At 30.6% G+C, this 10,125-nt stretch overlaps 1 pseudogene; it reads left to right on the top strand.

Moving 5' to 3' along the window:
• The first annotated feature begins 6,809 nt into the window (after window positions 1-6,809).
• Window positions 6,810-9,806, top strand: LOC120152999 (annotated as a pseudogene).
• The last annotated feature ends 319 nt before the right edge of the window (window positions 9,807-10,125 follow it).

Here is a 10,125-nt window from a genome sequence, read left to right as displayed (position 1 = left end):
TTTTAAGAGAATCGATTGAAATCGATTGTATTTGGATTTCTAAAGATATATTTGAATTTTCGAGGGTTTAATTAAGGGGTTAGAAGTGTTAGGAATGATTAATAACATGTTTGAATAATTGATATGATTTTTAGTTTCAATAGTTTTATGGAGAAATTGAGATGTTAAAGAGGTTTTAATGGATATAAGTTAGTGGTAATAACTGTAAATGAGTTTAAAGGCATGAATAGAGTTAATAGTAGGAGATTTAGGTGAATTTGGCTAATTTTCAAAGTGAAATACGTGATTTCTAGGTAAGTGTGTCGGTACTGGAAGAATAGTATCGATACTATAAGGTTAAATTGCAAGAAATGGTATGAATCAGATGAACAATATCGATATTGATTTAAGTAATATCGATACTAATATGGAGGTATCGATACCAGGAGTAAGGTATCGATATTATAATTGAAAAGAAAATTTCAAATTGCAAAAAGGGTATAGATACTGAAGTGGGTATTGATACCATAGAAGAAAAGTATCGGTACTGAGTGTAAAGTACTGATACTGTTCAGCTTGAAAAAGAGAGTTTGGTGTTTCCTTTAGTATATGAAAATGTTGATTTGGTAATAACTATGTGAGATCCGGTATTCATTTTGATTATGTTCATGTGTAGATCTCGTTCAAGTGTAAGTATCATATGGTTTGATGTGGTAAAAGATTAGCGAAAGTGAAAAGAAACTTTGCTTAAGGACTTAAGTGAGGCAAAGGTGAGTGCATTTTAATATACTTTTAAATATACTTTTATAATATACTAGGAGAAAGACTCGCGATGAGTCAACCTTGAATTTTGAAAGCAAATGTTGTGAATTTTACTATGGAACACTTTTATCATGTTTTCATAAATAAATTATGAATAATGTGGTTTGTGAAGAGTCAAATCTTGAAAGCTTGTTAATGAAAATGATATGAATTTGACATGATTTTTATGATATTTTGATATATTCTTGTTTATGAAATTTGACATGAATGATATATGGATTTATATATATACTATGTGATATACTATGTAAATGTTTTCTACGTGAAAATATTAGGTGAATATGTTCTATAGAACATAAATGATAAGTGAGAAATGTTATAAGGAATGTTATGAGTGAATCCTCTATGTGAATAAAAAAAATTTGAATACTAAATGTGAAATAATTATATGAAATAAGCCCAAAGTATATGTATGAAAATTAGAGGTATTGTTGGTATGCCAAGAGTCGAGGGTTCTATGTGGTCCTTCAGGACAAATTTATGTGGTCCTTCAGGACAAATTTATGTGGTCCTTCAAAACAAACCTATGTGGTCCTTCGGGAAAAATATGTGGCACTTTGGTGCAAATTATATAAGCAGTGGTGACTGCATTTAGTGTACAACCTCCAATTACTCGCATACCTTGAGTTCTTAGTAATATACGATGGGATAATTAAACAAATTGATGTGGATTTGAAAAGAGCATATATATAGTCTTTGTTATGAATGTAAGTTGATTATGAATTGAACAGTGACTAAATTTCTATTCTATTTATCTGAAACATAAATTGATTTTCATATTAAGTATTTTTTCTATGAATTGTTTAAATAAAGGTTTTATGGTGTTATTATACTCATTATGCCTCACTAAGTCATAGACGTAGCGTGTGATTGTTTTCATACGTAGGTCCAAAGAGATCCGAGGAGTAAGCCGAATAAGCTAGGGCATGACAACATACCTGTGAAGATTATCATATCAGAGAGATTTTGAATTGTATGTGTTTTGTTATTTAAAAGGTTTTGGGCATGTACTAATGTTTTAAATTGTAGATGCTCTAATATGTTATTAAGTTTTCATTTTCTTTGTTAAATAAAAGTAAAAAGTTAAATTTTAATTAGATTTTTCAAAGTTTTCAAGTATTAAAGAGTCAATGTGACACCTCAGATTCGTATCCGGATTGGGTACGGGTCGATATGTTACATTTATTGGTATCAGAGCTTAGGTTGAGTCAAGTTTTTCGAATAGACCAGCCGGTCGACTGTTAAAATGTTTGGTTTGTACAAGCCAACGAAATAATAAGATCTCTGATATGATATTATAATGAGTATGTTGTCCTTGCTAGTATAGTTAAGTGATCAGATATTAATAGATGTAAGACTAAGAGGTATTCCGAAGTGAAATGAGAATTAGAGTTATAAAGAAGTAGTAATACGATAAAGTGAATAACAGATGCCTTGGAGAGTACTTTTCGAATGATGGACGTGATTTTGAAGCGATTTCAATTGTCTAATTCCCCGAGTTATTAGAATAAATGTTGTTAAAGAGTTGAAAGTTTAGGAGTACCCGAGTTTAATGAAAGAGCTGAAGAAGATATTGTTTCGCGGATCTTTGGTTAATTACGAGAAAGTTTAGTTAGATGGTCTCCACTGTTCTGAATGAATAAGTTAGATGGGGTGTCTCACTACTAAGAAGTATTTGTGCATGATTAATTACATGTGATCAAGATAGTAAATAGGTTCCCTAAGAGGATTTTAGAAGTAACTTATGAGATATGGTTATAGGATTGTTTAGCCTCTTAATGGATGATGAGGATGCTCAAACTTTCATAGTTAAGTTAAAAGATATTTCACTGTTTGAAAATATCTAATTGTGTATATATAAGGGTTAACTGAATTATCTCTAGATTGAGATGTAAAGAAAGATAAGTTATAAAATTATGGATAGATTATAGTCATAAAGTAAAGTAATAAGAAGAACAAGTATCCTCTTCTGGGGATTTATAATCCTTTGATCAGTTAAAAAAAGGTTAGTGTTGTACGAATTTTTTTTAGGATGGAAAAATGAATGTTTTTTCATGGGGTAAAGAATAAATTGAAATGAGACTACAATTCACTCAATGGGAAAAACAAGGATATCAATATAGAGTGAAATTAAATGTTTTCGGACCACAAGGCAAGGATAATATATGTAGTCGCTATCAAGAATTTATAATAATTTTAGTTGCATATTAGATATTTTGTTGTTAAGTCCGAATAAATTGATTTAGATAAAGAAAGGTCATGAAGTAGAATCTAGATTAATAGTTTAAACTTTCCGAAAGAAGTTAATGGTGAAATGATAGAAAGTATAATATATATAAGATATATTAAAGTGTAAGTTTGAAAAGTTATTTTTGTATTCAAAATTTTTTGGGGAATCCTCTGATTATTCAAAAGATTTATAGAGAAACCCTCTAAGCCTCTCCCCACTAAGCAAGTTATTAGTAAGGAGGTAATTATTATTTTGATTAGTAAGAAACAAGGAAATGTAAGGTATGTAATAATAAGATCAGTTGGAAATTTATAATTTGGAAAAGTAGTAGGAGAAATAAGTGCAAAGTAGTAAAAGATATTTAAAAATGATTTAAAGTAGTACAAAAAATAAATCAATTGGGTTTCTTTCGAAGTCAGAGAAATTTATTTCAAAATATGAATAAGGAGTTAGGAACTTTTAGTTTTAAGAAGTTAAAATTTTGAATAACAAGTCCAGTCTAAGAGTAAATGTTTTAAAACTGGATTAGAAAATTCGTAAGAAATAGTACAAGTTGAAGTGGTAGAAGTATTTTAATGGGTAGATACGTATTGAATTTAGTTCTGGTGGATCAAGTGGAGAAATTCTGAGTATAAGGAATAATAAAGAATAGATTCTTTACAAAGTGTAGACTACCAAAGTTAGAAAGGTATGATAAATTATGCAATCAGTATAATGATGTTTTCCATATTATTATGAGAAGGATATTAGGGTACAAAGAAAAAGAGATTACCTATGTTACAAGAAAGTTTCGAATTAAAAAGGAAAATTTTCTAAGTTGTGAGTAAGTAAAACAAAAAATGCTAGGACTTTCTAAGGATTATAAGAAAAATATGGAAATTGGTATGTTACATTGATTGTTGGTTGGAAAGAATATATCACAATGAGTATAGAGGTAAAGTTAAAGATTATTTTAGAGTAAAGGAAATAATATGTAAGTACATGTTAAGGTCATAACAGAAAAATCGAGGAAAAATGAAGAGTATAGGATATGTTAAGGTAATAAAGACATAAGAAAATAAAGTGATCAGTTTAGAGACCCAAGTATGACAAAGATTTTAAAGAGGTGTAGCTTATAAGTTTGACAGGTTGAAAATAAGGTATTAAATAAATTTGGAATGAAAGTAAACAATTTTTCAGTTCTCAGTAAAAATTAATAAAGGTTAATGGATTTCGTAGTTGGGTTACCTTTGATACTGAACAAAAATGACTCAATTTGGGTAATTGTGGATCATTTAACAAGATCGCACAATTTATTCTTGTTCGAACTGATTTTTCAAGAGATAAGTATGCAAAACTATACACCAATGAGATAGATAAACTACATGGAGTGTCAGTTTTAATTGTACCTGATGGGATATAAGGTTTACTTTAAGGTTTTGGAATTATTTGAGCAAGGCCTTTGGAACTCGATCTAATTTTTGGCACTATTTTCCATCTGTAGATAATTATCGGTCTGACCAAGTTATTCAGATTTTAAAAGTTATGTTTAAGATGTATTTTGATTTTAAAAGATCGGGAGAAAAATAGTATGTTAAGTTGACCAAGCATAATGATAGATTTTCTAAAGGTTGTATTATGTAGCTAAGTAGACTCAGCTAAGAGGATAAGGATATGTATATTAAAAAAGCACGAGATATAGTCGAATAAAATTATAAGAATTATAAAAATATTGTCTTAAGCTCCAAGGCCAGTATAATTATAATCTAGGAAAGACAATGTGAATTATAGTAATCTGGAAAAGACTAGTGTTGTTAAGCAATTAGAGAATTATTAAGATATCAATTGATTCACGATTTTGAATCGGCAATGATTGGGGTTAATTTCTTGATTGAATATCACTATTTACTTGGGAATGACATTACATCTATACGGTTATCAAAAGCCAATAGTATGTATTGAATCAAAATAGTGAAAAGAAAGGAAATGGATTGAATTCTTTGAAGAATGAAGACGTTTATCAACTACAAACAGGAAATGTTAAAAGGGTAGTAATACATAAAGCCGAGAGATACTTTATTTTAAGAATTTTTAATATGTAATTGCCTTTTTAGATAGATAGTTTGTTTGAATAATTAATTAAAGCCTTTATTGTTGGATTGATTAAAGGATCTTAAGAGAAAGAAAATTTACGTGCTTGTTAAGTATATAATACGTAGGAAAGGGGAAATAAAGATTTAAAGTCTGATGAATGTTATATGCCATGGAAAAGTATCATCGAGTTTTTTTTAAGTGAGTGGCATGCCAGCAAGTTTAGAGAGGTGTCAAGATAGCTTCAAATGAAGTTTTTCGTGGAAGAAAGTGTAGGAAACCATTATTGGTGTGAATGGAAAGATCGAGACTTAGCGGGGTCAGATTTAATTAATAAGTCAAAGGGAAAGTGAGAACTATTCAGATTCATAATATTTTCATGTTTTGATACTCGAAATGCATATTAATCCTTCTCACACCATAGTACTTGTAGAGATAGGATTTTAATCTGACTTGATCTATGAGGAAGAGTCAGTACATATTTTAGCACATGAAGTCAAATAATTAAGGAAATAGACGATTCAGTTAGTTAAAGCTTTTGAAGAAATCATACAATGAAAGAAGTGAAATAGAATCATAAGAGGATAGTTCCTCATCTATGTGTATAATAAAAAATTCGAGGACAAATTTTCTTAAGGGGGAGAAATGTAATACCCCAAACATCGGGCCAGCGACTAAAGTGTAAGGATTGAAATTTTAGTGATTCAATTTTGATAAATTAAAAAGTTCAAGGATTTATTAGGAAATTTTTGTCTAGGACTTATATTCAAAGATGGAAAATTGAAGGGCATAATGGAATTTTAGCATGAAAAGAATTTAAAATTAATTTCCTAAGGCTATATAAAACGTGATAAAAGGAAAAAAAGAAAGAAATGAAAACTCTGGAAGCTTTTCTCTTCTATTTTTCCCCGTCAAACTCCATGCTATGGTGAGTTACTTTTCAAGTTGGGTTTTCTTTCATTTTTAAGTTGGTTTTAAATCCTTGGGTGATATAGAATATTAAGGAAGTTTAAAGATGATTTGAAGCTAAATGATTAAGGATTTAATGGTGATTTAGTAAAATGGTTTTTCAAGAGAATCGATTGAAATTGATTGTATTTGGATTTTTAAAGATATATTTGAATTATAAAGGGTTTAATTAAGGGGTTAGAAGTGTAAGAAAGGATTAAGAACATGTCTGAAGAATTGATATAATTTTTAGTTTCAAGAGTTTTATGGAGAAATTGAGATGTTAAGAGGTTTTAATGGATATAAGTTAATGGTAATAAGTGTAAATGAGTTTAAAGGCATGAATAAAGCTAATAGTAGGCGAAAGTTGGGTAATTTTTGAAGTGAAATACGTGATTTCTAGGTAAGGGTATCAGTATTGGAAGAAAAGTCAGATATTATAAGGTAAATTGGAAAAAATGGTATGAATCAGATGAACAATATCGATACTGATGTGGAGGTATCAATACCAGGAGTAAGGTATCGATACTATAATTGAAAAAAAAATTCAGAATGCAAAAAGGGTATCAATACTGAAGTGGGTATCGATACCATAGAAGATAAATATCGATACTGAGTGTACAGTATCGATACTATTCAGCTTGAAAAAGAGAGTTTTGTGTTTCCTTTAGTATATGAAAATTTTGATTTGGTAATAATCATGTGAGATCTGGTATTTGATTATGTTCATATGTAGATCTCGATCAAGTGAAAGTACCATATGGCTCGATGTGGTAAAAGATTTAGAGAAAGTGAAAAGAACTTTCTTAAGGACTTAAGTGAGGCAAAGGTGAATGCATTTTATACTTTTAATTATAATAGAAGAAGACTCGCGATGAGTAACCTCGAATGTTTTGAAAGAAATATGTTATGGATTTTACTATGAAACACTTTTATCATGCTTTGATAATTAAATTATGAATATGTGGTTTGTGAAGAGTCAAATCTTGAAAGTTTGTTAATGAAAATGATTAGCATTATGACACTACAAGAAAATATACCTTTAATGACATATGAACGATGACACACACTAATTTATGACTTACAAAACACGCGTGTCATAAAATAAATGTCATGTTTTTTAAAATCTGAACGATTTGTGACTTACAATAATGTGTGTCATATTTAATAGTCATAATCCATAAAATTTGCAAAAACACGGAGTATACCTTTTAATTGTGTGTCATCTTTAAGAGTCGTATTCTAATTTCCCCCATTATTTTCATCATTTCCCGCTTCTTCCCCCGCCTAATGTTTTCCACTCTTTTCATTCTCTCCTTTTCTCTCCTGCTTTTCATCCCGATTCTCTTCTTCTTGTTAGGAACGAGTTTGAATCCCTAGCCTCTGCTGCCCATTTTCGCCTCCGATGAACTCGATGATCTCCGTCTCTTCCATCACATCACCATCTCTCCCTCTGTCTCATCCTCACAATGATCCCACTCTCTTGTTCTCTAATATCAGTATGATTTATTTATTTTGGTTTTCTGTTTAGTTGCATTTACAACTTTTAATAGCTCCGATGAACTCGATGATCTCCGTCTCTTCCATCACATCACCATCTCTCCCTCTGTCTCATCCTCACAATGATCCCACTCTCTTGTTCTCTAATATCAGTATGATTTATTTATTTTGGTTTTCTGTTTAGTTGCATTTACAACTTTTAATAGACGAATCGACTAACTTCTTCTTCTTCTTTGTTTTGTAAGTTTCCTCTTTGTTTTGTCTATATATTTGTTACTCAGTTTAAAATACGAGTCTATTATCTAACAAAATTTTAATGGTGATTTTCATGTTTAGGTTTTGCAGATGTTGTAGAAAACTGAGATTCCAGAAAAACCCATGTTTAAACCTGAATTCCCTCCTCAAGGTTTATTCTATTACCGCTATTTTCACTGTTTTATTATCTGTTTCATTGTAACCTAAAGAGTCATTAAACACATTGTTTAGCGGGGTTACTTTAGAATATCATGTTTAATTGCTTAGGTGATTTAATTTGCATATGTTTGCTTTGAGCTTATTTGTAAGTGGTAAATGGTTATATCTGGTGTTTCTATTGGTGTTCCTTTTTTTGGTATTTTTGTAGATTAATGAGGAGGTGAGTGAGAAAGTTTTGGAAGTGGAGCAGACAATAAAATACGCAAGCCAATCTATGATAAGTGGAATGAGAAGATTAAGTCAATTCTTGATTTCTGGTTAACAGTTGTAAGCTCTTCTATTTCCTATCAATTAGGGTTTTCCCTTAAATCTGTCTCCATGTTGAGAAGAAGGATTTCAATTGATTTGTTCTTTTATGTACAGTTCTTGAGTCATCCTGCTCTTGGTGAACCTTTGAATGATGAGGATCAGAAGGTTTTAAGATCACTTTTAAGTATATTAGCTCACTTGAAGAGGAAGATTTTAAAGATTTGAAATCTGGCTACTCTATTACATTTGTAAGTTTATTTATTTTGCTTTTCTTCTTATTCTGTAGGAAATTGAAGTTGTATTTTACATTTAATCATGGTCTAATCAGTCATCACAATTTTTTGACTGGCTTTTGTTATATTTTTCAGAACTTCGATCCCAATCCATACTTTGAAGATGCGAAGCTTACGAAGACCTTTACATTCCTTGATGAAGGAACCAAGATTACTGCTACCAAAATCAAGTGGAAAGAAGGCATGGTAAGGGTTTCTTCTCTTGTCATGTCTACTCATGTTATTTGTTTCCTTTGGTTATCATGTTAAATTAGTTTTCTAAATGTCAAGGGCTTGCCAAATGGAGTTGACCATGAGAAGAAAGGAAACAAGCGACAGTTTGCTGAAGAAAGGTTTGCTATCATATTTGTCAATCAAATTTCTCCCCAGCCTGAAGACTTTAGTCACATAAAACCTGAGATTAATTTATCTGTTGTGTAATGTAGTCACTTCATTTTTTTCTCAATAATTTTATTGAACTTCAGCTTAGCATCTTATAAGAATCTTAGTTATTTCATGAGCCATCTTTCTTTTGTTATATAGAGCTAAACATTGGTAGATAGAGTTTTCCTTTTTTAGTGCAGACAAATTACGATTACACATGCATTATGTATTATTGTGTATTGTGATTATAAATAGTATGCATTTATATGTTTCTTTTAGTTATTAAGTTGCATTATAACTTCAACATGTAGGAATTTGTTGTACTGCAAAGCTTGGGTCATTTATGACATTGTCTTGTATTTGATTTTGCCTCTTTCACTTAACCACCATCTCTATATATACTAAATTTATTAATGAATGCAGCTTCTTTACCTGGTTTTCTGATGCTCAGCGAAAGATGACATGGATGAAATTCATGATGAGGTAAACTCTTTATGCTGTGCTGTGTGAATGTAGGTTTCTTCTTCTTTTTCTCATTTTGTTAAAGAGCTAGCACCTGGCCTAAGCTTTCACTTGATAAACACTACAGGTAGAGAGAGATTATCAAGGAGGATTTATGGCCCAATCCCCTCACATATTTCAATAATGTAACTTCATTTCCTTTGGATTCTTCCCCGGTTTTGTTTATTCCATTATGATCTTATGCTTCCTTTAATTTTTTTTCATAACCTGATGCAGGATGCTGATGAAGAAGATTTTGAGGATGATGAAGAGGTATATCATCTTTTGCCTTCTTTTTTCTTTCAATTACTAAATTCATAATCTTCCTGTACCATTTGTTCTTGCATGTTTTCTTTCAGGATAATGGCATGCTGTAGGTTTTATGGTCTTTATTTAACATTTTTGGTTATTTTTCAATAAAGATAGAGTAGATTGGTCTATTTTCATTGTAGACATTTGTAGGACATGCTTACTAGAGTTTAGCTTATAGTTAAAATTTGAATTCATCAATTGAGTAATAAATTGCTAATAACCAAAATGTGAATATAGAGCTCCCTTACTAGGGTTTCTCAAATGGTTGGAAAGGATGCATCCTTTTAGTTTCAAGTATATGCTCATTTTCTTTTGCTAGAGCGGTTGTGAATGTGACATTTGTGTGAGATATACTCCTAGAGCGGTTGGAAAGTATATGCTCAT

The sequence above is a fragment of the Hibiscus syriacus genome, unplaced genomic scaffold (genome assembly GCF_006381635.1).
Source record: "Hibiscus syriacus cultivar Baekdansim isolate YM2019G1 unplaced genomic scaffold, ASM638163v2 tig00111097_pilon, whole genome shotgun sequence".
NCBI classification, from domain to species: domain Eukaryota; kingdom Viridiplantae; phylum Streptophyta; class Magnoliopsida; order Malvales; family Malvaceae; genus Hibiscus; species Hibiscus syriacus.
The sequence above is the reverse complement of the archived record's forward strand: the minus strand, read 5'-3'. Positions and strand labels throughout refer to the sequence as shown.